Source organism: Camellia sinensis, chromosome 8 (genome assembly GCF_055761805.1).
Source record: "Camellia sinensis isolate YWXY chromosome 8, ASM5576180v1, whole genome shotgun sequence".
NCBI lineage: Eukaryota > Viridiplantae > Streptophyta > Magnoliopsida > Ericales > Theaceae > Camellia > Camellia sinensis.
This window is the reverse complement of record NC_138968.1, coordinates 36,039,995-36,067,408: the sequence shown is the minus strand read 5'-3', so window position 1 is coordinate 36,067,408 and position 27,414 is coordinate 36,039,995.

Below are 27,414 nucleotides of genomic sequence, written 5' to 3'. Positions count from 1 at the left end.
TACATCTCTCTGTTCTTTATTCTCTCATTTTTCATCCCTCCCCAAGTATGGTTAATGGACAAATTACAGGTCGTGGACTCTTGCCCGGCCTACTCAGCTAGAGGCTATTTCTTTCGACAGCACCTAGTCAATGCCCTTGATGAAAGGTGGTAGTTTGACTGGATGTGCAATTTGTCCGCAGACCGCATTGCTTGGCGTTGTCCTTGGCTCAATCTCCCGGCAATGAGCTATAGCATGTCCCGGCTGATCGAGATCCAATTGATTGGTCTGACCCACTGTGTATTTTACTTTCCGTTCCGGTTCCTACGCTAGTTTGGTCATGATCGGATTTGCCCACCAGAGGGGATGGAGTACCCGGCTGCTTTCCCAGTCCGAGGTGCACAACTTGCCCGATATGCCACAGCATGGAGGACTAGAGAACTACTGGCTCCTGCTCCCACTTTCAATTGCGCTTTGTCTGACGAGTGCTTGGATTGGCTCAACGAGGAGGCACCAGTTGGGCCTAGCTCGGCGTCAGAGGCTTCGACCAACTCTGGGAGGGGGCGCAGGGATGCTTGACTCGACTATGCCCCAGATTTATTGCTTTATTAGTACTTTCAAGTTTTCTTCATGAATGTAATAAAAAGCGACTTTGATTGTATGCAAGAGCAGGAGAACTCTGTTTTGAAATCAATGAAATTGAAGGTTGTGGTACTGAAAATTTTCCGCTTTGGTCCAAAAATGGTCAAAGTTGTAAAGAGATTAATTTGAACAAAGTCAACTTTTACTAAAACTTTTCAAAACCATTTTCGATATGGATCAGAACCGGACACGCCTAAGATCTGTCACTGAGATGCACAACCCCAGATCCCTGCAACTAGAAAGTTGCCCCTAGTTTGAAGAGTACCGCGACACTGCATGGCAACGGAAAGTTGCCCCTAGTCTGAATAACGTTGCACCGTCGTAGCAACGGAAAGTTGTCCCTAGTCTGAACAGCACTGCACCGAAGATCACGATAAATGCTGATGGATAAAGATGACCGAGATGGTCAAAATGGACAAAGTTGATCGGGGAAAAGTTTATGGCTGAACTTCAAGGTGAAGCTGCCTACATATCCCGAAGATGGGAATTAAGCCTTACGTAGTTCAGGCTTAGGTTCACTCGGGTATTTTCACTCTCCTTTTACGCTCTAACTTTTGCCAAGGCTGCCCTTTGCGGGTTTTCAACCTTGCGAGCTCAGTTTTTATATTTTCTAATTTTTTGTGCTCTAACTTTTGCCTAGGTCGCCCTTTCGGGTTTTCGGCCTAGCGAGCCTCTCAGGGGTAATATTTCTTCAACTTGTCCACATTGATCGGTTGTGAGAACTTCAAGCCATCTAGATCCGTCAGAACCACAGCTCCACCTGACCAGATAGCTTTGATGATGTAGGGACCAGTCCAATTAGGTCTGAACTTGCCCCTTGGGTCGTGGATGGGAGCTCGGTTGTCCTTGAGCACCAAATCTCCTTCCTTTAGATTCCTGGACTTAACTTTCTTGTTGAAAGCCCGGGCAATTCTACGCTGATAGCCTTGAACGTGGTACAGTGCTTTTAGTCTTCTTTCATCAAAAAGCATGAGTTCCTCAAATCTGCTCTGCTGCCAATCTGCTTCGGCTATTTGACACTCGGCCAATACTCGTAACGACGGAACCTCAATCTCAATAGGTAGAACGGCCTCCATCCCATAAACCAGTGAATACGGAGTCGCTCCGGTAGAAGTTCTGATTGAAGTCCTGTAGCCCCACAGAGCAAATGGCAGCTTATCTGGCCAATCCCGGTAGGTTTCCACCATCTTCTGCAGTATGTGTTTGATATTCTTGTTGGCGGCCTCGACCGCTCCGTTGGTTTGCGGCCGATATGTAGATGACTTATGAAAAGCCACGTTGTATTTCTCCAACAAGTCTATCACTTCCTTCTTGAAGTGGGAACCATTATTTGAAATTATCTCGTTTGGGACCCCATAGCGACAAATGATGTTGTTTCTGATAAACTTTGCAACGTGTGACGCCTTCAACACCGCATATGATTGGGCCTCGACCCACTTCGTGAAATAATCTATCGCAACCAGGATGAACTCATGCCCATTTGACCCCTTCGGGGTGACAGCCCCGATCACATCGATTCCCCAAACTGAAAATGGCCATGGCGAAGTCATGTTGTACAGCTTCAACGGCGGGATGTTCATGCGGTTTGCATGATTCTGACACTTGTGGCATCGCCGAACAAAACTAATACAATCCTCCTCCATGGTAGACCAGTAGTAACCCTGTCTGAGGATCTTCCGTGCCAGCATTACCCCGTTCATGTGTGCACCGCATTCTCCTCCATGGATGGCCTCCATTAGGCGCTTCGACTCCTCAGCTTCAACACACAGCTTGTGCATTCCCAGATGGCCTTTCTTATACAACTTACCCCCACAGATGATGAACTGAATGACCATTCTTCTGATTGCCCTTTTATCCTTGGCATTTACCCCTGGTGAGTATACTTCCTTTTCCAAGAAATTCCAAATGTCATAATACCAGGGGTTTTCGTCCTGAACCTCATCTATAGCGGCGATCGACTCATAGGCTGGCGCAAATTTCTGGTCAATGACGACTGGACGCATCCGGATTCCAAACGGGATGTCTATCATAGAAGATAGAGTTGCTAAAGAATCTGCGAACCTGTTGTTCTCTCTTGGAAGATGAGCAAAGTTTAGCTTCTCAAACCGAGGGATTAGCAAATCCAAGGTCTGGTGGTACATCATCATCTTTTCTTCCTTGACTTTCCAGTCTCCGTTTGCTTGAGACACAACCAGGTTTGAATCCCCAATGACGTCCAACCGTCTTGCCCCTAGTTCCATGGCTGTTTCTAGACCGGCAATGCATGCCTCATATTCAGCTTCGTTGTTCGAGACTTTGAACCGGAGTTTGAAGGCTAGAGGGATACGGGAATTGTCGGGTGCTATCAGCAACACCCCTATCCCATACCCGTATTGATTTGATGCTCCGTCAAAGTACATCGTCCAATATTCGTCATCGATATGCAAAATGGCTTCATCTGGGAATAAGTACTCAACTGCTTCACCTCCTTCCACGGGATGGTCGGCCAAGAACTCTGCCACTGCTCTTCCTTTAACCGACTTGCGTGTCTCATATTTCAGATCGAATTCGGAGAGCAACAGCAGCCAACGAGCTAGCCTACCCGTAAGTGCCGGTTTCTCGAAAAGATATTTGATGGGATCGAGTCGTGAAACCAACATTACGGAGTGAGCTAACAGGTAGTGCCGCAGCTTCCTGGTAGCCCATACCAAGGCCAAGCAAGCCTTCTCAAGTGGAGTGTAGCGGGTCTCATAATCCGACATCTTCTTACTCAGATAGTAGATGGCCCTCTCCACCTTATCTTCTGATTCTTGTGCGAGCATGCAGCCCATTGTGGTCTCAGTCACTGAGAGGTACAGTATCAACGGCTTCCCCGGTTCTGGCGGCGACAACACGGGTGGATTCTGCAAATATTCTTTGATCTGTTCGAAAGCTGCTTGACATCGGTCATCCCACTGGAACTTCTTGCCTTTCTTCAGGAGACCAAAAAGTGGTTCACAAGTCAAGGTTAATTTTGAGATAAACCGTCTTATGAATTGCACTTTACCCAGAAAGCTTCGCACCTTCTTTTCAGTCCTTGGTGGTGGCATTTCTAAGATGGCCTTAATCTTTGAAGGGTCGACCTCGATGCCCCTTTGTGTAATCAGAAACCCCAGCATTTTCCCCGCTGTGACACTGAAAGTACATTTCTGAGGATTTAGCCGCAACCGAAATTCTCTGATCCTTTGGAAGAACTTTTGCAAGGCGGTGTAGTGGCTTTCTCTTTCTTTGGACTTGACAATCATGTCGTCCACATACACCTCAACCTCTTTGTGGATCATGTCGTGCAATATTGTGGTCGCGGCCCGTTGATAAGTAGCTCCGGCATTCTTCAACCCAAACGACATTACCCTGTAGCAGTATGTCCCCCATGGGGTGGTGAATGCAGTCTTTTCTCTGTCTTTTGGTGCCATCACTATCTGATTGTACCCTGAGAAGCCATCCATGAATGAAATTAAAGCATGCCCTGCCGTAAAATCCACTAACTCATCAATATGCGGTAAGGGAAAGTCGTCCTTCGGACTTGCTCTGTTCAAATCCCTGAAATCCACGCATACCCGGATCCTGCCATCCTTTTTCGGCACTGGAACGATGTTGGCCAACCAAGTCGGGTATTCGGATACCTGCAGGAAGCCTGCGTCGATCTGCTTGGTGACCTCTTCCTTAATCTTGAGAGCCCAATCAGGGCGGATCCTTCTGAGTTTTTGTTTGACATGTCGGGCTTCGGGGTCAAGGGGGATCCGGTGCTGTACAATCTCAGGATCAATCCCAGGCATGTCTTCGTAGGACCATGCGAAAACATCTTTGAAATCTTTTAGTAAAGCGACTAAGCGCTCGCGTTCCTCTGAAGACAGCGTGGACCCGATCTGGACCAGCCGCGGGTCCTCCTCAGTACCAATGTTCACGGTAATGATTTCATCAGTTAAGGGTTTGACAAACCTCTCCTGCTCCTGCTCAATTAAGCATTGCAAAACCGGAGGAATTTCTTCCTCGTCGTTTTTATCAAAATTTTGAAAGTCTGAGTTTATGCAATAAATTAAGGGCACAGAGAAGTACTCAGAAACCACAGTCACTTGATTCTCATTAAGCTCATCCAAATCGTCTGAAATTTCGGTTACATCAGACTCAAATGAAAAAGAGAAAGACGACCTGGACATAACTGTGGCATCCGGGTTATCATCCCCAGGATTACCAGACTCAGACTCAGTCGAGCTGGAACCTGATTCCGACTCACAGGACTCTGTGGAATCAGATTCCGGCTCACTACCTGACCCGGTGCTGTTGGACAAGAATCCTTCTTCGTATTGCCAAGTGAGAGAATGTGCGATAGATGCATCCAAAATAGTCGCTGGAAGGCCCGCAGCCATTTCATCCCCAATCATGGAAACCGAGGAGTTATCCCCCAAGCACATTTGGTCGATCGAAGGATCTGAGAGTAGACTCGCCAACGCTACCCCCATCTCAAGTTCGGTGCCCTCAGGATCCACTGCCTTGCTCTGTTTAACCTCAGCTGATGGGTCTGTCTGCTCTTCGGCAACGTCATCCCCGGGTAGTTGCAGGTCGAAGAAGATCTCGAAACCAGGCATGCGCTTCCTCTCCGCGTTCAGCCATGGTTCTGGGAAGCCGCAAAATGGAAAGTCTTCCCCCTCCCGGATGAAGCGTCCGTTCAGGGTACCCCAGATGGGCCTATGCATCAATTCGAAAGGCTTCCCAGCCTGCTTAGCTCTGGCTCTTCCAACCATTTCCTTTCCCTTCCTCACTCAATCCTCTTTGGTGGGCAGATAACCCAATCCAAAGGTGTGAGGGTTGTGTGGCACTTCGGCCAACGCTGAGACGCCCTTCCGGCCGCTCCTTCCCAATCCCATTCCGGGGATGTGTTGTAGCTTGTTCATGAGGTAGACGGATTGAGCACTGACGTACATCCCCTCATTTACAGCCATAATATTCTGTACCACTCGAGCCTCAGCCAAAGTGAACCCGGATAAGAACACATCCTCAGTGCCGTGCTCGATTTCTAAGACCGGTGTGGACACTTCCGGTGGCGGATGAATTGATGAGTTCCCAAAAACAATTGCTACCCCCTTCCCGTGAGGGTACTTCAGCATCTGATGTAAAGTGGAAGAGACTGCCTTGACCTGGTGCAACCACGGTTGCCCCAAAAGTAGGTTAAAGGTTGCGGGAACGTCCAAGACATGGAATTCAATGTTGTGTTGTCCTGGACCAACCTTGGTCTGAATTTTGACAGTCCCCATCACTTCCCTGCTAGTGTTATCGTATGCTCTGATCACTTGAGTCGTCGGCACGAAGTCCGCGGGCTGTAGCCCGATTGCATACGCTGTTCTGGTCGGGCAGACATTAATAGCGGACCCGGTATCAACAAGTACCACCGGTATCCACTTGTCTCTACATTCCACGGAAATGTAGAGAGGTTTGTTGTGATTTATGCCCTCAGGCGATAGTTCCTTGTCTGAAAAGGTCAATGCCGGGGAACCTCCTCCCGGGAAAACCAGCCCAACCAGCTGCTCTGGTGTAGTATCGATGGAGAGTTTGGACTTGTCCATAGCAGATAGGACAGCTTGTCTGTGTACCCGCGAAGCCATAAGCAGCCCCCAGATGGAGATGTCTGCTTGTATCTTCTTTAGCTGTCTCAGCACAGCTTCCTCTTCAATCTGTTTCTCTTTCTATTTCTCCGCTTCTTTATCCTTCCCAGATGCCCCGGGTTGGTCTAGGTGCAGGGGCTTGAAGTACCGCCCGCTTCTCGTCATGTGATCCACCTCATCGAGGTACCAAGTGTCATCCGGTTGATTACTTCCCCAGTCTTCGTCTGTGTGGGCAAGACATAAGTCATCGTCTTCCCACCACATTCCGTCAGCAGCCAACAGACACCTGTCTGGCTCCGGTTCAATTGCACTCGCAGTACTCTCCGTCCACATGCTCGCAGCATTCTCTATCTTCGTGCACACAGCACTCTCAGTCCCCTCAGGGGCCTTAGCTTTCCTAATTCTCTCGGCATCCTCAAACCTTTCTCGTTCTAGCTGCATCAGTACAGCTGGTTGTTCAACAATTCCCGTATCCATAATGCCCAAGTCTCGAGCGGAATTCTTAGCACCGGCGTTCTCCGGCGATATAACTTGACTTTCGGCCCTTCCGGCCACAGCTGATACTCTTGCCCCTGCCGGGCCCTGTTCTGGTTGGGATTCCCCCACTACATCTGGTTGATCATCGAGCCATCCAGTGACCTCTGCCGATTCCTCATAGTCAAACCAGTTGATTGCCGCATCTTCTGGTTCCTGGTCATCGAAAAATTACAGGTTGGCAAAGTCCTCCTCTATAGCTGTCAGATCATCTGCCCCTTGCCTAAATCCATCCCCCTGGATGACACACATCTCTTCCTCCTCTGGCAATTCTATACCCAGCCCAATTTGGCTTGTTGACAAGATGTACTCACTCGGATTGTAGGCTCCCCCAGCAAAACTCTGTTCAATCCCAGATTCAGCGATCACATTCTCTCTTGAAGTCTGCCCTGTCCCATCTTCGATGGTCACCACCGTTGGCTCTGGTTGGGTTGAGGAGATGTCCAACATGCACAAGAAGTCAGTGCAGTCGGGGAGGAACACCTCCGGCTTGGGTAGGTGGGATGGGGTGATATAGATACTAGGATCGTAAGATGCGACCCCAGTTTGGATAAAGTTGATTCTATTGGGAGGGGGAGCTTGGTTATGCGGTGGGAGAGGATTGGTTGTGACATTGGGTTTGTCGGGAGGCGCAATCACCTGCTTGTCAATAAGATCTTGGATCTCGTGACGCAATCTGTAACAACGGTCGGTGTCGTGACCGTGTTGTTGGTGATAGCAGTATTTTGCTGGGTCATGAGAGGAAGGGGGTGGATTCGGTAGTGGCTTCGGCTCCAGGGGTTTCAAATGCTTCTTTCTGATTAATACCCCCAGAGCTTTGGATAGGGGCATGTATAAGGGTGTGAAGGTTCTTTGGCCTCTGGGTGGATATTTAGAGGCTTGGTTATTACTTCCGGATGCACCGGAGAAGGGTGTGGCCGCCATGGGCCTTGGAAGGGAAGGGGGAATGGTGGTGACCATGCTCACCTCTGAAGCTCTTGCAGTTGCAGCGCCATTCGGGCCTGCATTGTGGTTACGGTTGAATGTTCTCCGGGGTTGCTCCCGGTCCTGGTCAATCAGACCTTGTTTCATCGCATCCTCAATTTGCACCCCCATCTCGTGTAAATCTGAGAAGGTGGGAAAGGGGAGCACAATCATTCTCTGCATCAACTTTGGTTGGAGATTGCGCACAATCATCCGGATTTGATCCTTATCAGTGGGCCTCAGAGTCATCATCGACGCCTTTGCCCTCCACCGGGTTACAAAATCAGAAAAGGTTTCCTTGGGCTCCTGCCTTGTCGTCTCGAGATCACGAGTTGTGACCTCGATTTGCATGTTATAGGAGTACTGCGCAACGAAGGCCTCGGCCATCTCATCCCAGTTCCTCTTTACCTCATCTTCTAGCTTTGCATACCAGATGGCGGCTACACCCGATAGGGTCCGGCCGAACAGTGAAAGATTCTGTGGTCGGGTTAGGCCCATTGGCCGGAGGATGTTTGAGAATAGCCGAAGATGAACCATAGGGTCCCCGGACCCGTCAAAGCGGTCAATTTGCGGCATTTTGAACCTATCGGGCAATGTCACGGCCACATCGGTATATCCGTCCTCGATGTCCGGAATAGCCTTTACCCCTTGCGATTTCTTGAAGAGCTTCTCAAGCTTGCTCAATTTCAGAGCTGTATGGTCAATCTCGAACTCAAAGGGAGAGTCCGGGTGATTAGGTGTATGGGTCTTGGACAGTTGTGGCGGAAGCGGGGGCGGAGCTGGCCCCGTTGTAAGGTTCGTGTCCTCTTGTAGGTTCTGGATATTCGGTACGGTATTCTGGGTGTTTGGCGGAGCGTTCTGAACAGTAGGTGTCTGCTCGGGTAATGGAGCCCCTGCCGGAGGAGGAACTTGATGTGAAGCAGATGCCGCATTCTGCTGTTGCAGTCTAGTAATTAGCTCAGCCTGCTGGGCCATGATCTCGGCCTGTTGCTTGGCGAACTCATCTCGGCGAATGGCATCCTGCTGCATGGCCCGCATGGTCTCTTGCATTTGGCGCATCATCTCATCAACTCCTATTGGTGTCGCCATACTGTTTTGATCTATCTGAACTACTGGCAGATCTATCTCTATAGCAACAATGGGGATCTCAATCCGACTGTCCACTGATGGGGGAAACCACTGTTCTGGCGATCTCTGTTCAGATACACTGCGCTTTCTCGGCTTCCTTCTGACGACGGGGGGTAGAGAATGAAACACTGGCTGTCCGTCAATTAGATCCTCAGATCGATTGAGTCGGCGACCTCATGTCCAAAGTGCTCGGGGAATATCTACTGGGTTGGAAGCAATTGTGCTAGAACTGCCCCTAGTAAAAAGATAAATAAAGCTATAAGGAAATAAATAAACAGATAAACGGACAGCATAACAGCTTAAAATAAATGCATGACACACAGCCGGGCATAACAACACACAGTTGATAAGCTGAATACACACTGTCCTCAAACACTGATTATTATCCCTGTATCCCTGTCCCCAAAGACTGAATCTGATACCCGCAGATAACTGATTCTCAAATACTGACTGATGCCCGCAGGCCTGATACCCATAATACTGAACTGACGCCCGCAGGCCTGATGCCCAAACTCATACACTGATACATGCATTCCTGTAGAGACGCACTCTAAAGCACATAACAGATAAGTGAGAGCCAAAACACCCCTATGTTGGGGTAAGGTTTCCCTGTCCTATTTTGCCAGGAGCTAGGGTTTAACTACGCACGCAGCGGTTTCAAACAACCTATAAACCGGTAAGCAACCTGTCCTAGTGTGGAATGGTCACTATGGATCCGAATATGCACTAGGTCGAATGGTAAAAAAGGATGCCCCGGTAAAATCGGGGTTTGTGTTCCCATACTGGCAGAGCCCACAACCGGTCAGCCTTATGGTCATGCCTTGACAAGACAAGCCTCTGGCAAACCGTTCAGGAATAGCAGATGGCAAACACGGTGTCTTAGGCGCACCAATGCAAATGCAATGCAAAGAAACACACAAGTGTAGTCAAAAACAGATATCATGAGTTTGAGTCAAGTTCTCTAAATCCCCAGCGGAGTCGCCAGAAACTGTAGACGTCCCCGAACGTCCCGGGAAGGTGAGCTCCCGTTCTGTTCATTTGGGGTCACTACAGCACGGACTCTCAAATTGTCACGGTTCTTAATCTGAACCAAAGAGTCCAAATCCGGCAAATCGTTTTGAGAAAACAGATTTTTGAAAAGAAGTGCCAAACATGGACTGCTTTGCCAGATACAGAGTCGCCACCTAAATATTTTTTTTTGGAAAATTTAGGAAACCCTGACTCGGTGCCAAAGGCCACGTGTCCGTCATCACCAAAGTTGCCTCGGCTCGGGAACTTGGGTACGATTGTGGAAGGTCACTTCGTGAGCACCCCCGCTCGCCCGGTCAGAGACCGGCCTCTACTAACCATGATATCTTTTTTTTGAAGACATTGTATGTTTTTATTCCGGTTATTAGCCTAGGTTACTATGTGATGCGCACAGCATACAAGTATAGACTGAGTCGTCTGAATTGGAACAAAACATTTCATGTTTGTTTTTTTGAAAGATGGTTTGCTACTCGCAAGTAGGCTTAAAATGCAGATTTTGCCACCCTCGGGTGGGCTTAGAAAAGATGGTTTTGCCACTATCTAGTGGGCTTAAAACTCACAGTTGATGATTTGTTCCAATCCAAGTAACCCAACCTTCACCCACAGGCATTCAGGCAGTTATATCACATAAGCACATAGCCTCATGGCAAGCATGCTACTCATGGCAGTCACTCACACGCATGCAAGGATGCTAAAGCATGAAACTCACCGAGTACTCCAAGCCAAAACAGAAAGTATGTTAGAAAACCATGCATGATCCTAACTATACAGAAATGCCTAATGCAACACATGCAAAAATGCAACTATAGCAGGCTCGGCTATTTCTAAACATGGCATATGAAATGCTACAACTAACATGTATTCAATTTGGAATTGAAAGTACAATGCAGTTAGTATGATGCGCCGAGCCCGGTGCATGCAAAACAGATGAATGAATGCAAACATGCTATCATACTGTATGCTAATTGAAATATGCCCTAATCTAACCATCATAAGCAGGTAAATAAAAGGGAGAAAGATGTGGGGTTGGAAGACATGCATCACACACACGCACACTTATTACAGTTATGCCCTCGCTCGGAGGGTCCGAATAAACATACAGTCCCGAATAAAAGAATATTACAGTCCAAATAATGTACAAATTCCTAATTAATTTACAAATTAACTAAGAAAGCTGTAAAACTGGCGTGCAAGCCAGGGACTGCCTTGCTTCTGATGAATGATGTATGTTTAGGCTGCCTTGCGCGGAAATCCACTGGGATGCCCCAATTAGCCTCTGCTTGCACCTGTTCTTGAAATGCGTGCCAAGCCTCGGAAGACCGCTGATTCTTGATTTGCTGCAACAGAGAGCAGGAAAGGGGCATAGCAATGTATTTTCACAAATATATGCATGTCTCGATCCTCGTGCCACCAATCACGCATATCGATGCATGACGGTCGAGGAGTCGAATTGCACAATTTAATATGAAATGAATGCACATGAAAACACAACAAGACCTAACTCTATCATGGATGATCCGGAGTGTCGGTGACTGGGGAATTGAGACATGTTCCGTCACTCGGAGTACGAAACGTACCTCGTTTCCCGTGCCCAGGCTAACTCCTATCCCGAACACGATGCAAAATGCATGACATGCATGAAATGCAACTAAGATACAATCCTAACATACACAATGTTATGGAATGGCATACACGCTGCACGAGGTAATATACAACCGGGCATACACAATGCTATGGATGAAATGGCATACGCAATGCGATAATGGGCTTACACCAACATGAGAGAGACTCAGCCACACTCACATAGGAGGCCATCAGGTGAAAACAAGACAACTCGAAATGCGTGCACGCGTGCACGCAAACCGAGAACCGACCCTCAGGCACCGAAATGCCACTCTAATGAGACATGGCAAAGACATGGAATATGATATGCAAACATGCAAAAATCAGTATCAAAATGAGGGGCAAAACAGCCCCGAAACAAGGCGAAATGACACCCGATGCATGGAATTTCTTCCCAAATGCAAAACTAGGTACATGAAATGGCTTACAGCTATACAAAGCATGCATAATTGGTACATGGAATGAAAAGACAGAAGAAAGGAAGCCCCAAAATAAGCATTTTTACAGTTTTAATCATGGCCAAACAGCAAACAGAAATAGGGCAAAACTAGCATGCAAAAATGGCCCTAAATGCGAGATAAAGAAGCAACTCACAGCTGCTGTCCCCAAACAGATAAGGGCCCTTCAACAAAGTTGAAGAGGGGCCCAAAAAATGATCTTTTACAGTTTATGGCAAACCACAAAAACCAGCACAGATATGGCTAAATTCTCATGCAAGAAATGGGCCAAAAGATGGACAAAGAAGCAAGTGAAGGTTGCCGGCCTTAAACACAAAGGGGCCCTTCAACAACACTGAAGAGGGGCCAAAAATAATACACTTTACAGTTGATGGCCGGACCCAAAACAGTATGCATACAAGCCAAAAATATCATGCAAAATATGGCTAAAAAAGAGAGGTATAACACAAAGTATATGAAGGATGTCCCAAACAGTGAAATGCTCTCAATGAAACATGAAGAGGAGGACAAAATAAGACTGTTTTCAGTTCTGAAAAATGCCCAAAAATAGAAGCACAATAGGCTAATAAATCATGCCAAAAATGGGGACCAAAGAGGGGTATAATGACAAGTGGTACATGGAGGTCCCAAACAGTGATGAGCCCTTCTTCAATATTGAAGAGGGGCTCAAAATAAGCCTATATACAGTTTACATCATGCTCCAAAACAGATCACACATAGGCCAAAAATACTATGCAAGATTGTGGCATACAAGAGGGATAATGAAGAAAGTGGATCAAGAGGGCCTCAAACAGTGAGAGGCCCTTAATAAAAAGTGAAAAATAGCTCAAAATAATGCCACTTTTAGTTAGGGTCGGAGCTCAAAACAACAAGCATGTATGGCTTATAAATGATACAAGAAATGGACCAAAAAGGGGGAAATGGAACTTACCCTTGAAGACAAGTCTTTGGTTGTTTCTTGGCTTGAGAAGTGATGCTTCCTAGCTGCTGGAAAGCTCCCCAAGCTACTGGAAATGGAGTAGTGGTGGTGATGCTAGGTGGTGATGAAGAAAAAGGGGTAGAACTTGGTTGTTTTTGCTTGAAAGAGAGAGATGAAGGGGGATATGGATACAAGTTTTGAAGCCAAAATTGTATCATCAATATTGAAAGAGAGAGATGAAGGGTGAAAAATTTCCCAACCCTTATTACAATATTGGAGGCCAGTTATATGGACCAAGGAGAGAGAGAGAATGGAGGGAAAAGGTGGGGGAAAAAGGACCAAGTTTTCTCCCAAAAGCTGTCCCCCGGATACAGATATTTTTTGGGGAAAACAGCTATACAGCTGTAAAGTACACACTGCAAGGATTATGGCCGGCCAATTTTTGGAGCTACAGGTGGCCGGCCGGCTACCTCTCATGGCCGGCCGACCAGGGGTCAAAAGGGTCAAGGTGATTTAATGGCCGGCCACCACAGATAGGTGTCCTCCCAGGTGCCCTCAACACAACCCTGTGGTTCAAAATTGTTAACTGTAAAACAGGAGAGAGAACAAGCCATTTTTAGAAAGGGTTCAAAAGGGTCAGGTGGAATTACTGGCCGGCCACCAACTTTTGGTGTCCTCCCATGTGTGTACAACACAAATATGTGGTTAAAAGTTCAAGAAAATGGCCCAAGGTTGTTCAACATTGGCTTTGAAGTGAAGAAAATCGGGCATCGGAGGGCACCGGAGGAATAAAACTGGTTTCTGAAACAATTGCTGGCCTCCCACCCTTCTACGGCCTTCTTGGTGATGAAACAGAGGTACCTGCCAAAAATGAACGAAAATCGATGCAAAACGAATGCTCGGGGGCCAAAACGCGCAGTTCGGGGCCCCGAAAACTTCCTGTTAGGCACCGAAAATGGCATTCGACCACGAAGTGGGTCTCTCAGACCTCAGTGTCCCTCAAAAGGGAGTAAGTAAGAAGCATGCCAAAAACTGGGGCAAACGGAGGTGGTTAGGCGGTCCCGAACCGAGGCACACGGCCAACGGTCCCGAAAAATCGGAAACCGGGCTCCGAAATGGGCAAAATGGCCTATAGCCACAAACTGTAGCCCACGGCCACTGAGAGATGGTCTACGGGACCTCTCCCTCCCCTCAGGAAAAGAAACAGAGAAAATCGAGTCTGGTTCGCAAACCGAGGCAAGGCACAGAAGAGGGTTCGGAAATCCGGAGGCAGGGCTCACGGCCGCGACTCCGAGACTTCTGAACGAGCACGATATGCAACGTCACCGAGCGCTCAATCGGTGATGTCTGAGTCTCAAGGTCGGTCAAAAATGAGGTGTCTACAGGCGCGTCTGCAGGATGCCAATACTGCGCCTTGCTTATGAACCAGGGGATAAAGTATTAGCAAGGTTATAGAGTTCGCCGTTCATTCCGACAGTTGAGAACGCACCACTACCCTCAGGCTTCCATCAGCCCAAATTCATTACTTATGAGGGGAAGTCAGACCCCTACATGCACTTAAGCCACTTCCGCCAGGTTATGGCAGTATACCGGCGAAACGAGGCTCTAATGTGTATCCTGTTTCCATCCAGCCTTGGCGACCTAGGTCTAACCTAGTTCGAAAGGCTGCCAGAAGGCAACATAGCCTCATGGGCACAGTTGGCAAAAGCGTTCGTGACTAGATTCAGAATGAATACCAAGGCACCAGTGGAGATTGACCGCCTATTCTCCATTGACATGGGCAAAAAAGAGACATTGAGGTCTTATAATAGTCAGTATTAGGAAACTTTCAACCAGATTGGGGATTGCCCAGCAAATCTCGCCATTGCACAATATAAATGGGGTTTACCAGTCGGTAACAACTTGAGGGACTCAATGACAATGATGCCACCCCTCACGATGGAGGCCCTAATGGAGAGAGTACATCAATATATCCGAGTAGAGGAAGATAGCACCCGTGCTAAAGCAAAATCTGGCATAACAGCGATGCTATATAAAAAGACTACGACAAAAATCAACACTGTAGAACAACCAAGCAAGAATGGGTGAGGTAGGTGAGCTAACAGAGAGGACCCAAAAAAAAGGAAGTTAAGAGTCCGCACTGCCATTACCACAGTATTTAATAAACCTATCTACCGGATTCTCAACGAGATACGTGATGAACCCTTCGTTCGGCGGCCAACCAAGTTGGGAGAAGCACAAAAGGGCTATGATGAGAGGTCCCGTTGCACCTTCTATGATGAGAAGGGGCACTGTATTGAAAATTGCACACCATTGAGGCAATATCTGGAGGAGTTAGTGGCTGCTGGACACCTGGACCAATATATAGAAGGGGGAACACAGCCAGTCCCCCAGGACCTCAACAGACCAAATGGGATGCCAGTCGACGGTCCACCCCAAGGCATAATCAACGTTATACATGGGATCGTTGAACTTGAGCGGGTATGCGAGCTCAGGGGGATGATCAAAAAGGCCGAGCACTTGAGAGAGGTATTAAGTGCAAAACCTACCCTAAAAAAGGGCAGAACAGAGGCTACGAACGTCATATCCTTTTCAGATAGAGTTCTAACAAGGCTGCATTTCCCTCACAATGAAGAACTAGTGGTCACTTTGCGCGTCAAGAATTTCGACATTAAACAGATTTTGATTGACCAAGGAAGCTTATGCGAGATAATGTATTACGAGACCTTCAAACAATTGAAATTGGAGGACAAGGACTTAGCACCTACGACATCTCCTCCCGTCGGCTTTAACTCAATGCCAGAATGGCCAGTGGGCAAGACAATCCTGCCAGTTAAAGCAGGAATGATGACAAAACAGGTGGAATTCTGGGTATTGAAAGTCTTTTCCACTTACAACATAATCTTGGAAAGAGCATGGCTGCACGCCATGCACTCGGTGGCGTCAACCTACCATCAGGCATTACGGTTCCCTAACGAGACCGGTGTGATTGAAGAAGTCTTAGGAGACCAAATCATGTCGAAACAGTGCTTCATTATGGTAAACGACAGTCGTGCTGCAAAAGGGTTTGTTCAGATGGTGGAAGAGCCAGAAAGCAATGAATTGTCTGCAGATGTCGGCAAAATTGCAAAGCAGAAGGCAGTGGAAGACTTGGTTGAGGTAAGGATAGATGAAAAGAACCCAAAAAAGTTTTTTTTGCTCGGCTCATCTTTGTCCAACACTGAGAGAATAGAGGTCATGAAATTCTTAACCTCTAACATCGAAGTGTTTGCCTGGACACCATACGATATGCCTGGCATTGACCCAAATTTCATCTGCCATCAACTTAATGTCCACCCAATTGCTAGACCAATTATTCAGCGAACTCGCCGATCGGCACTCCACCACGCAGAGATAGTGGCAGAAGAAGTAGGAAACCTGCTGAAGGCAGGAGCCATCACAGAAGTACACTATTGCAAGTGGATCTCCAACACTGTAGTAGTGCCAAAGAAGAATGGCAAGTGGCACGTTTGTGTGGACTACAAAACGGTCAACAAAGCATGTCTAAAAGACAGTTTTCCCCTACCACGGATAGACCAACTGGTGGACCTGACGGCAAGGCATAATCGACTTAGCTTCCTTGATGCGTATTGAGGTTACAATCAGATTGCTATGTATGAACCAGACCAGGAGGTCACGTTATTTACAATCCCCAGAGGATTGTACCGTTACAAGGTCATGCCGTTTGGCCTAAAGAACGCAGAGGTTACATTCTAATGGATGATCACCAAAATGTTTGAACCATTGTTAGGCAGAACAATGGAGGCTTACATAGATGACATGGTGGTCAAGAGCAAGGATGAGAAGGACCATCTCAAGGACCTAGATGAAATATTTCAGATTTTGAAGTCCCACAAGTTACATCTAAACGCATCTAAGTGTGCATTCGGTGTAGGATCAGGCAAGTTCCTAGGCTTTCTAGTGACCAACCGGGGTATAGAAGTTGATTCCTCTCAGATCAAAGCAATCCAAGATCTTGAGAGGCCTAACACAGTCAAAGAGGTACAGTATCTCACTGGCCTAGCAGCCGCGTTCAATCAGTTCATAAGTCAGTCATCAAACAGATGTCGACCATTCTTCCAAGCTTTGAAGGCCAAATTTGAGTGGGATGAGGAATGCGACCGCGCCCTAGAAAGCTTAAAAGACCACATGACCTCTCTACCGCTGTTAGTAACCCCGGTGCCAGGAGAAGAGCTCTTTTTGTACTTAGCAGTTTCACAACATGCAGTCAGTGCAGTATTGGTCAGAACGGAAGGAATCCAACACCTGCCTATCTTTTATGTTAGCAAGACCTTACTGGGCGTTGAAACAAGGTACCTACCATTGGAAAAACTGGCGTTAGCTTTAATGATGGCCTCAAGAAAGTTGTCACACTATTTCCATGCCCACACCGTGATCGTTCTAACAGCTTTTCCATTAAAGGCCTTGTTTGAGAGGGCGGATTTTTCTAGACGAATCTTGAAATGGGTAGTAGAGTTGGGGCAATTTGATATCAAGTTTTAACCTAGAACAACAATAAAAGCTCAAGCTTTAGCAGACTTTGTGGCTAAGTTCACACCAAGAAGTCATCACATCTGCCTGTTCGATTTGACTGACGCAACTGAAATAAGGGGAGAAATGCCGCGGGAACTGCGCAACCCTTAATGCAAGATGCCCAGCTACATTACAAGCCATACAAGATTAAGGACAGGAAGGAAGGAACAAACCATGCTATTCCTAGTGAGGACTCATCAAAAAGTAAAGACTTGAGGCAGTCAGACAGTAAAGATCAAACCCTAACAGCAGGCATGAACTTGGAAGAAAACACCAGCAACACCCACGATCCCAAGACATCATCCGATCCCTCTACTTGCTGGAAGTTATTCATCGGAGAGATGTGGAATCTTTTCGTGGATGGAGCATCCAACAGGTACGGTGCAGAACTTGGCATAGTCCTCATCTCACCAGATGGCCTAACAATTGAACAGGCAGTCAACCTCGACTTCCTAGCATCAACCAATGAGGCAGAGTATGAAGCACTGTTAGTAGGCTTAAAATCAGCACTTTTCATAAAGGCCACTGAGCTGATGGTTTACAGTGACTTCCAGCTGGTAGTAAACCAGATTTCAGACGACTATGAGGCAAAAGATGAGATAATTGCTAAGTACTAAGAGTTAGTCAGAAAGGAGATCATGAAGTTCGAAGTAGTTCGGATAGAGCAAATCGGCCGAGAAGAAAATAGTAGAGCCGACGAGCTGGCAGGATTTGCTTCAATAGCAGATACATCTATCCCACACCCATTATTGATCGACTTCCTACCTAGACCAAGCATTGAGGAACCCGAAGCAGCCAAGATATATTGCGCCGAACTAGGCCCATTCTGGATGGATCCCATTATAGTGTTTTTAAAAGATGGCATCTTTCTTGAAGAAAAGAAAAAGGCCAACAAAATTAGAGCAAAATCACAGCGATTTTGGCTCTCTCCATCACTGGCATTGTACAAAAAATCCTTCACAGGGCCTTACCTGAAATGTGTCCATCCCAGCAAGGTCGAGGCATTTTTGTTCGAGATACATGAAGGCGTATGCGGAAGCCACCAAGGAGGAAGATCATTGGCTTACAGAGCAATTTCACAAAGATATTGGTGGCCATACATGCAAACAGATTCAGAAAAATATGTCAAAAGGTGCGAGAAATATCAGAAGTTCGCACACCAAATACATCAACCAGCCAGAGAGCTTCTACTGTTAACTAGCCTGTGGCCCTTCGCAGTGTGGGGCCTGGACATAGTGGGACCACTTCCAACTGCACCCAGCAACAGAAAGTTCTTTCTTGCAGCAACAGACTACTTCACAAAGTGGGTAGAGACAGAAGCACTCGCATTAATAAAGGAGAAATACGTTAAAAAATTTGTCTAGCAGAAAATCATTACTCGATTCGACATACGTAAGGCTCTAATATCTGACAACGACACTCAGTTCGATGGCAAAATCTTCAGGGGCTTTTACGAAGAATACAAGATAGAATTCTACAACTCTACACTAGCATACCCTCAAGCGAATGGCCAAGCAGAAGCATCAAACAAAGTCGTCTTAGATGGTTTGAAGAAAAGGTTGGAGATAGCAAAATGCAAGTGGGCTGAGGAGCTTCCTCATGTTTTATGGGCTTACCGTACCACACCTCGGCGGTCAATTGGAGAAACACCTTTTTTCTTGGCCTATGGCATGGAGGCAGTAATCCCACTAGAAGTAGGCCTCCCTACTATTAGAAGTGAAAATTTTGACCCAAACTTGAATGAAGAAGCCATAACCTTGGAACTCGACCTTGAAAAAGAGAGAAGGGAAAGAGTACTAGTTCACATTGCCTCATACCAGCAAGAGTTATCCAAAAAATATAACAAAACAGTACATCCGAGGCAGTTCAAGATTGGAGATTGGGTATTGTGCAAAGTAATGGGCAACACTTTGGTACCTGGAGATGGCAAGTTAGGACTTAACTGGGAAGGACCATACAAACTGGTCGGGTTAGCAAGAAAATGGGCATATCACTTGGAAGATGGAGACAACAAAGCTATTCCCAGGCTATGGAACATTGCCAATCTCAAACTATTTTATTTTTAGCTTTTCCTTAAAACACTTGTAATTTTTCTTTTTCAAATAAAATAAGTTGTTTCTTTTTTAGCATAATTTTTTCTACTGTAAAAGTTGTTCTTAGTCAGTACCAGCTAGGGGCAATAGAAGAAAGTTGGCAGGTATGACCAACATTTAGCTCTCGTCAGCCGAGATAAGGATCTAGGCTGAAGAAGGTTGGCAAGTATGACCAACATTTAGCTCTCTTCAGCCGAGATAAGGATCTAGGCTGAAGAAGGTTGGCAGGTATGACCAACATTTAGCTCTCTTCAGCCAAGATAAGGATCTAGGCTAAAGAAAGTTGGCAGGTATGACCAACATTGAGTTCTCTTCAGCCGAGATAAGGATCTAGGCTGAAGAAAGTTGGCAGGTATGACCAACATTTAGCTCTCTTCAGCCGAGATAAGGATCTAGGCTGAAGAAAGTTGGCAGATATGACCAACATTTAATTCTCTTCAGCCGAGATAAGGATCTAGGCTGAAGAAAGTTGGCAGGTATGACCAATACGTAGTAAAGTTAACAGATTACAGGGCTCTTGGATCGAGATGGCTACCTCGGCCAAAAAATATTAAGACATCGTAAACAAGCAAAGAGTTTAAGACTGATGTAATTAAAGTTGAAGGGTAATTACAAGTAAGAGTGAAAGCGAACAAAAAGATAGGAAAAATTACAAATTTCATTCAAGATTTAAACGGCATTACAAGATGAGGGGGATGAGCCCGGTTACATTTTCATCAAAAGGAAAAAGGAAAAATCAAGTGAAAAGATCATCCAAGTCAGCGTCCAAATCGACCCGGACTTCACCCAAAGGTAGCTCGGCTACGAGATCAGCCCCCTGGTTGGGCTCGGTCATAGGCACCTCATTAGTTGCAGCACGCAAGGGTGGACTGGAGTCCACTGGAGTAGGAGAGGTAGACTGGCAGCCGAGCTAAGTGTTGGAAGCATTCTAAAGAGCAGGGACCTCATCCTCCTCCCTCTCCTGAAGGAACTTTTGTTGGACTGCGTTAGCATAGTCCGCCATATAGCCCGGTATGAAGTGAGGAGGGGGATTCAGGAAGACCTCAGAGTCGTGTCCGCAACCGAGCTTTTCAGCAGCGGCTTTCCAACCGCACTTGAAGAAAATATCCTTGGCAGCTTCGCACTACTGGACGTACGTCTCCTCTCCTTCCTTGAAGCCTCGGTCCTCTACGTCCTATATTTTCTTCTTCATGTCTTCCAGCTCGGCATTCTTCTTCCTCTCCAGCTTGGCCAGCTCACGTAAATAACAGTTTTCTTTCTCGGCTAAGGCCTTCTGCTTGTCAGCCTTTGTCGTGCTCACCAATCCGGCAAGCCTCAAGTTTTCTATCTCTAGTTCGGCCAGCTTGGCCTGAGCGTCTTTTAGCTTGGCTGCCTTGGATTCTACCTCGGAGACGACAGACCGTGCCATCTTCCAGAGCTCAAGTACTCATTTATGAGCCACTTGGCTCTTTTGTAGGGCCTTCATAGTTCAGAGCGGTTAGAGGACAACCAATGCACTGGAACCATAACAAATGTTTGTTCAAATTTGAGGGGATTTTTGGGGCTTATCAGAATCATCGATTTAGATGCCGAGCGAATGGCCTTCCGCTTGGTCAAGCCCTTATTCCGCTCCATGTCGGCGGGAAGGCAGACACTCTTTGCTAAGTTGAAGGCCAACCGGTGGTCCTTCTTGGCGCTGACGGAGTTAGAGGCCGTAATAGCACGACCCCTGAATGTGGCTATTGGTGCCCACGCCGGCAGGGTGGGAGGATTTGAAGAGCTAGGTCGGTTATGACCTTGGGAGAGTGTTGTTTCTTGAAGCTCGGTTTGGGATGGCTCATCCTCATCCCTCAGGCTTTGTGTGCACGGCCGTTTTCTTGGCCGAGATGACGAAGCTCGGGCTGTGGGAGAGGGCTACCACTGCCTCATGTGTCTGACCGGCTTGTGGCACCTCGGTCTGAACCTCGTCAATTGGAGTGGTGGTTTGTTTGGTAATCAGGGCTTGAACAGCTCGGCACTTGGCCATTTCTTGTTCTTCAGTAAGGAGAATGAGGTTGATTTGTGGCAAGTTTGGGTCTGGTTCTGGTGATGGTTCCAGAAGAAAGTCAGTTACCCTGACCTTTCTCCTTCCACTATACCGGTAGGTCGGCTCGAAGTTTAGCAGCTCGGCCCAACCTCGATTACGGTATCGGAGCGTCGCATGAAGAGCGTCTTGATTGGCGTATTGGTATTGTGATTTTAGCTGGTTCAAGTCTTCACAAAGAAAAAGGCAACGGCTAGCACGACGAAAAATTATGAACAATAGAGCAAAAACTTAAAACTAAGCCGAGGTATTCATACCGGCTGTCCCTTTATTCTAGTTAATATTATAGCTCGGTATTTGGGCTTCCTGGTCCTCAAAATTGCCAGAAACCCAAAAAAAGTTGTCGTCATTCACGTCTTTATCTGGTGTATTTTTTATGATTTTCTCTCGGCCTCTGTGTACTCTTAAATAGTACACCAAACTGTCATCATTTTGGCCGAGCAAATATTGATGGAAAAGCTCGGCCAATCCGAGGTTGAGGCCACGCTGGCGGTTTAGCTCGGCGATGCCATTTATTATTCTGAAAGTATTGGTGCTAAGTTATGTTGGGCATAGTCTTGTCTGCCTGAGGAACTCGCATATTAGTGGTTGTACAGGGAATCGGAGACCGGCCTCTACTATTGATATTACGGTGAAAGGAACAAAGCCTGGTTTTCCCCAAGGCGTGGTATCTAGTTCGGCTAATGAGAGGTAGACGTTGTCAGGTATTTGGTAGTCCTTCTGGAACTCGGCTATCGCCCCAGGGGAGTCAACTAGAAATCGATATTTACCCATGTTAACTTAAAAAGTTTTAAATGGAGTTCACAAGTTGCCTAGCTCAGCGTGGCTGAGGCTTTGGTTGGCTCGGTTGAACAAAGCCGCCTAGGGACAGGGTGCAAAGGTGTGCCTGACTAACCGAGTTAAGTCTACAAAGAGGAAATAAGAAGTGTTATGCCCTGACAACTGGACCGGGCTAAGTAAATAGTCAAGTAACAGAAGAATAGTAAAAGCTTAGCTCGACTACATCTGGGTGACGGAGAGCTCTTAGTTCGGTAGTGAAGAAGGGCCAACTCCGGGCCTCTAGCTCGGTTAAAGGTTGGTATGCAAGGTTATAACCAATTTCTTAGTTCGGTCGTGTTCAAACCTAAAAGTCGCCTAAACAAATACCTAGTTCGGTTATAGCACGACTTTAGATTAAGCATCATGTTTTTTTGAAACCAGTAAGTGCACTTCTGAGCTTGAGCATAAAGTTTTGGGTTTATGGTATTTGCTCAAACGCTCTAGTGTGTATAAACACGCATATACGGAGATTAAGGACTGAAAGTATAAAAATAAATAAAAAGGAAACATTAGAAAGAGGTTCTAAACAAACTTACCAGTATGAGCATGTATAAATCCACCAGCAATGGAGCAAATGTTGTGTTAAAAGCGGGAGCACAAAGGGATACAGAAGTAGAGGCAAGTCTCAAAAGCACAAAAGCGAAGAAGATGAACAGTGGGAGTGAGATTCAGAAAATGGGTTTTGAATAGGTGTAAAAACGACGGGACTTTTCAAACGTTTTTTGATAAACATGGGACGATCGTCGCAGCTTGAAGAACCAATAGACATGTGCCATGTGTCACAGACAGGACATGGTGTCAGGTATGTGAAGTAACGGGTCGTGGCAGGTACAGAGCTAAAGACCGAGCTTATCCATCTCGTCGGGGTGAAATATTTTAATCCCGGTGGTGTTACTTATTTTAGTTCGGTTGACTTGGATGTTTTAGCTCGGCTAGAGAAGAATAATCCCAAATCATGCGTTGCAGATGAAATTAAGGGGCAATTGAGAGGGTAATTTATGTTTGTACATGGGCCGAGCTAGGACCGGATGGGAAATGGACCGAGCTATGGGTTGTGGTATTGGCTTGCTTAGCTCGGTCCTTATCTCGTAAGTTTTGTCAGAGCTGTTTGCCAGAAGACTGTTCTTAGTGTCTTGAACTGAGATATAGAGAGAAGAGAACCGAGCTGAAAAAGATCAAGGTAGAACCGAGCGAGGTGAGCTCGAAGAAATCTGTCGTAAGGTGTGGTGGTGTTAGCTCGGTTGTTTGCTACCAGACCGTGGTAGGACCATCTCACTTGGTTAAGCAGTGAGGAGGGTGTAAAAAGATAGGCATTATCTTTGTGATTCCTAGGAGGACTCTACTAAAGAGAGTTAGAATCCTACTAGGATTGTGTCATGCGAAATCTATAAAAGCTCGTAACAGGACCTATGTACAGGTATCACAATTTTGACTCTCAAATTCACAGAGCTTTTGTCTTTTGTCTATTTGCTGACTTAGGCATCAGAGAGGTTTCCGACACACACCAGCCGGCTAGCTCACGTTTGTGTTTTCAGGTAGTAAAGCGACGACGTTTGGAGGAGTGCAAACTTGATCAACAGGATTATACGAGAAGATAATTTCGTGCTCGTACAACTATTACATAATGTGATTTAATTTTTAGTAAATTAAACTGATCTATATTGAAATTTGACATAATTACGTTGTGCTCCCTTATAATTTTAATTCACATAACGTTTAGCTTACTTTTCATAAGTAACTTATTAGTCGTATAGATTAAAAAAATAATATCATATATTTTAAATTAAAATATATATTTTATCATGATTATCCATGTATTTATGTATCATTTGGATAAATTTTATTTATTTTAGTCTTATTAAAAAAATTAATATAATTATGTTACATTTAGGGTAATGCTACAACGCATACCCTTTGAGGTTATGTATCATGTACAATAAGTTATGACATTTGTCATATTTTTTTATGACCGGTGTCTAGTCATAATGAGTTTTATTCAAATACATGTTTCTTTGGAGGGTTTGAAGGGTAGAATAGGACTTCATGTCCAATATATGAAATAATTCGTTACTTGGTTCAAAAAATATAGGCCGAACTATCAATACCTCATTTGTTGGATTATTGTGTTCCATGGGGGGTGTGAGATACAACAGGGTAGGATAAATTCTCCTTCGGATTAGAGGGTAAAAAAATATTTTTATCCCTCAGAAAAATAAAATAAATTTGTTTAAATAAATAAAAAAAATCTCAACTAAAAAGTTCTAGCCAAAAAATAAAATAATTTAATTTTTATTCATGTTCTATTTATTTAATTTTTTTAAAAGTTCTAGCCAAAAAATAAAATAAAATTTGTAAGTCAAATTTAGTATTGCTATTATTTAATAAACAATTTAAAAGGTCAAACTAGCCTTTTAAATATTTATCATTCTTCATAATATCTCAAATAAACATAAGATTCAATATAACCGTTATTTCTTGACATCTAATTTCATGACTAAACAAATATGGGATACACATTATTTCCAACCAAATAATCTAGGGACTATGTATCTCAGGATTAACAGTCTAGTGAATTACAATCTCCCCTTATCCAGTTCATCCCAATAAACATATAACCAAAAACTTTTTGAATAATAATAATAATAATAATAATAATAATAATAATAATAATAATAATAATCACAATAAGTGATAACCAACATCACATTGAGTTATAACCAATGCCATAATAAATCACAATCAAGTCATAATTAGCATCACAATAAATTTTAACTAATACCATAATAAAATCATAACAAAATCTTACCATCACAATAAGTTAAAACTAAAAACCATAAACGTCATAATTAGGACATATGATACACACCTCAAAATGAAGTATATATTGTACGAGAACGAAAAATACTTTGCACGTGTACTTCTTGTGATCAAGCATGAACTTTTCCAAACGGCATCATATCTCTTGCTAGAGCTGCAAACGAGCCGAGCCGAGCTGAGCTGAGCTTTGTTGAGCTCTAGCTTGACTCATTTACTTATCGAGCTCGTTTATTGAGCTCGAGCTCGGCTCAATAAGGAACTAGGCTTAAGCTCGGCTTAGCTCGTTAATATTAATGAAACTCGAGCTCGACTCGGCTCAGCTCTATAATTTTTTTTAATATTATTTAAATATAAATATTTAAATAAAAAATATTATTTATATTATTCAATATATAAATAATATATTTATTATATAATTTAAATAAAGATAAGCGAGCTAAGCTTATTGTAACAACCCTCGTCACTGTTTACTGATTAACCACTGATTACTGCTAAACTGAGACTGATTATGATTGGTAACTGAATTGATTGAAGTACTGAACTGACTGACTAAAATCTGAAACTTAATTGATTAAGTATATCTGTTTAATTGTATGTCTATCTGTTGACTGTTTGATTATCTGTTCATGTCTTTGTGTTTAACTACAAATTAAAGGCCTTATCGGTGGCCGAACCAGAAATTGATTAGTGTTTCATGATCAGTAGAATTTATATGATTTTATGGTATATTTATCTAAAATGTGATTGGTATGATTAAATTGGATTAAATGATAAAGAATTATAAGAATTGGACTTATTACTTAAATGCCATCTAGTGGGGCCTTTGTTTATTAATATGTTGAGCCTTACTACACTTAGACACACATTTGTTCAGCCACATTTGAGAAGCAAACCGACTAGAGAAAGAGAATAGGGAATTAGAGTGTTTTCATCTTGAATTTGCTTGGAAATTGAGAAGATTGGAAGAGTTTGTGATCAATTGAGCTTCTAGACTTGTATTTGAGGACCTAGGTAAGGAATTTACCGTTTTAATTGTGTCTTTAAGTTGATTCTTGCATGATTCATGTCATATTGAAGAGCTAAGTCATGTATTGGTTCTAGCATGTTGAATTGTAGCTCTAATCTTGCATGCATGTGTACATTGAAGAGTTTTGAGTTTGATTTCATGGAAATCTTGCATGCATGCTCATATTTATGTTTAAGTCCATGAATTCAACTTGGTTTTTGGAAGAATTGGCTCATTAGAGCAAGTATTTGAAGCTTGGAAATTGATTAAACTCATGCATGTCATGTTTGAGTTATGTTCTTGAGTTTTGGTTTGAAAATCATGTTGTTTGAAACACCCTCGGGCTTTGATTTTACAATTGACCTTTGGAATCATGTTAAACTATGAGTTTTGGGATGTTTTCTAGAAAATTGGCCCAAGAGGATCGAAATTTATGTTTTAAAACTTGGTTTGGAGCTTGAGGTTCAAATCTGGAATTTCCAGAATTTGGACTCACGCTCGAGCGGGGTGACTGGCGCTCGAGCGTGGAATTCGTGCTCCCAGCACTTTGCACTGTTTTGATGTCCGCTCGAGCAGAATAATTGACGCTCGAGGGGGACATTGTGTCTCATGCTCGAGCGGGTGTCGAACGCTTAATCAAGCGTGATTTTCATCTATCCAGCACTTTTGACTGTTTTGCAGAACGCTCGAGCGGGTAATTCTACGCTCGAGCGGAAACCTTTGTTTGCATGTCCACTCGAGCGGAGTAACCTACACTCGAGCGTGACCCCTATTTTTTGAAAATTCTGAAAATGCTTTTGAAGTGCATCTTTGCATCCTCATCTCATCCTAGGCATTATTAGGCCTAGTTTAAGGCATCTTAACGAGGATATAGATGTAGAACACACCGAGGCAAATTAGGGATTAAATTATTATCTTTCCCAACTGTGTAGCTTAGTGTGTGTGTTCAATCTGTAACTGTGTAGGGTTGGCGACTGGGGACGCGCTCTAGCTTTACTGTAGCCCAGAACTTTGTGAGTAACAACTGTGTAAAGATATGTTCAAAATGATTATCTTCTGAACAATTGAACTGTACTGCTTTCTGAACTGATACTGTTAATTGAATGAATGTATGTCCTATATTCTGAACTGTATTGTGGCATCCTTAGCAAC